Below are 2,886 nucleotides of genomic sequence, written 5' to 3'. Positions count from 1 at the left end.
CCTGGGACTGACTGCTCTTCTGTCCGGGTTCAAGGCTTTTATCCCCTTTCTCCTGCTCTTCCGGCCTGCTACTCTGGGCGGGCCTGAGTTTCCCCTCCTCACCTGTAACCCTCGGGCTGACTGCTCTTCTCTCTGGATTCAAGGCTTTTATCCCCTCTGTCCTGCTCTTCTGGCCTGCTACTCTGGCATCCCTGCATTGTCTCTCCTCACCTGTAAGCCTGGGGTTGACTGCTCTTCTGTCTGGGTTCAAGGCTTTTATCCCCTTCCCTGCTCTTCCGGCCTGCTACTCTGGCGTCCCTGTGCTGTCTCTCCTCACCTGTAAGCCTGGGGCTCAAGGCTTTTATCCCCCTCCCTGCTCCTCTGGCCTGCCACTCTGGCATCCCTGCGCTAGTCCAGTATTTATGGTAAATACTTATTTTATGACCTATGTTAAAGAATCATAATTCACATTAGTGTTTTAAAGATCTTGATAAATCCTTTAATAAAAAATACTTTTCTCTAACATTATTATTATTTTTTAATCCAATGTGGCAAAAACCTAGTTTTTCCCCTATATGTGTTCATACCTCCTTCCAAACCCAACTTCTTCCCTTGGAATTAGGTGTATCAGTACAACTGTGTTCTCATAAATGGGTTGGAACTGAGAGAATGTGGGCAACTTCTGTATTGCTTGTTTAAAAGGAAATTGCTTGTTCTCCCCATCTTCTAGTATTCTCAAGGTCAAAATGCAAACATGAATGTCAGACAACCTACGCATCAGGATAAGGACAATATCTTAGGAGGAAGCAGAACAGCTGGATGGGCCCCTGACGACCTTAGGAAGCGGGGTCTGCCTTCCTACCTGAGTCTTTTATGGAAGAGATAATTTTCTGTCCTGTTTGAACTGGCCTATTTTCAGTTTCTTTTGTTGTAATATCTCAGTATATATATTATTATTTTTGACATTTCCTAAACTATTTTGGCCTCATATATTACTGTCCTCTTTTGTGGAAAATCTATTAACATTTTGAAAAACTAGACTTCTGTGAAACAAGCTTTAAGCAAATCTGGGCCATGCAAAGGGATTCTTTAATTCTGATTTCATAGTTGTCACTGAATGCTTTGAGGCATGACTTGCTCCATAATTTTCCTCACTATTCTCTATCTCCTGGATGGCACCTTCCAAGCAATGACACAAGACAGAGATTCCGTATGTCTAAGGGCTTTCCAAGAACCATCACTGAGTCTTCTCCATCTGGCCAAAAGACAATGATCTCATAAGAAGTTTTCAGGTTCACCCTTGCAAGTGGTGAACATCACTTTTGCTTACAATATATTGGCTATAACTTAGTCACATGTTCTTATCGATTGCCAGGAAACTTAGCAATGCAACTTATTTTAAAGAGGAAAATAACATGGTTTGGTTGATAGATATTTAGGTCTGCTACCCTGGAGTTTGAAAAATATGTCAGAGATTCACACCCTTAATTCAACATGTCCTTGTTGCACTCTTTTTTAGAAATACATGCAATGCTCTCACTTGGAGCAGAGCAAAGTTATGAGGCCATTCTTTCTACAGTCCCCATGAGGAATTGCATATGTCCTTTCAACCATGAAGGACTGTGTGGCTTAGTACAAAGAAAGCTGTTGTGGAACAAGGTGGTTAGGTTTCTAGTTCTTCTTCTTTTTTTTTTTTTTTTGAAGTGATGTCTTTATAAAGTCCACTGACTCCTCTGAGATAAGTTTCCTGAGGAAGGAGAATGCCTGCCATGTTCGAGTAAGTAGAAGCAGGCCAATGTGAATGGAATAGAGCGAGTGACATCAAGAGTAACAGGAGAATAAATCAGAGAAGTAAAGGGGCCAAAATTATGCAGAACACAGCATTTGGGCAGGATTTAGTTATATTCTGAGAGATATTGGTAACCACTAGAAAGCTTTAGGAAGAGGAGTACATCATGTGACTTACTGTTTAATAGGCTTAGTCCAGTTGCTCTGTTGAAAATAGAATGTAACAAGAACAAGGAAAGAAAGAGAGAAATTATTTAAGAAGAAAATGCAAAAATGTAAGAAGAAATGTTAATGGCTTAAACCAATATGAGATAGCAAACTAGTGAGTCAGATTCTGGATATATTTTGAAGGATTTGTTCACAGTACTTGCCAACAGAATAGATATGGAATAAGAAATAACGGGAGGAGTCAAAAGTGGCATTAACGTTAATAAAGTTTTGTCCTAGGTACCTAAAAAGATAGATTTGTTATTTCCTGAAATGGCATATACTGCAAAAGGTATAGAGGCTCATTTTAGACGTACTAGGCACTATGCCACCAGAGTTCCCAAATTATTAGGACCCATAGTCAAAGCCTCATATCTACCTCTCCTTGGGTTTCCAAGGCAGTATCACTATAGAAGTAGATTGCCCAACCTTCCTTCTGAGGAGTGGCTGGTGGGTTTGAACCATGAGCCTTCTGGTTAGCAATAAAGTGCATTAGGCACTATGCCACCAGAGCTCCTAAATTACTAGGATCCATAGTCAATGCCCATGGAAGCACCAGTCAAGAAATCAGATGATGGATTTCACTGGGCAAATCTGCCACAAAAGACCCCTTTGAAGTGTTAAAGAGAAAGATGTCACTTTGAAGACTAAGGTGCAGCTGACCTAAGCCATGGCATGTTCAATCACCTTATATGCATGTGGAAGCTGGACAGTGAATAAAGAAGACCTATGAAGAATTTATGCATTTGAATTGTGGTGTTGGTGAAGAATACTGACAATATCGTGGACTGCCAGAAGAAGAAAAAATCTGTCTTGGAAGAAGTACAACTGGGAGGGAGGCGGGGCAAGATGGCGGACTAGGCAGAAGGATTGCACAGACCCTCTTCAACAAAGAAAAGGGAAACCAATTAA

Source organism: Orycteropus afer, unplaced genomic scaffold (genome assembly GCF_000298275.1).
Source record: "Orycteropus afer afer isolate SDZICR_OR568_19922 unplaced genomic scaffold, OryAfe1.0 scaffold00001, whole genome shotgun sequence".
NCBI lineage: Eukaryota > Metazoa > Chordata > Mammalia > Tubulidentata > Orycteropodidae > Orycteropus > Orycteropus afer.
The sequence above is the reverse complement of the archived record's forward strand: the minus strand, read 5'-3'. Positions refer to the sequence as shown.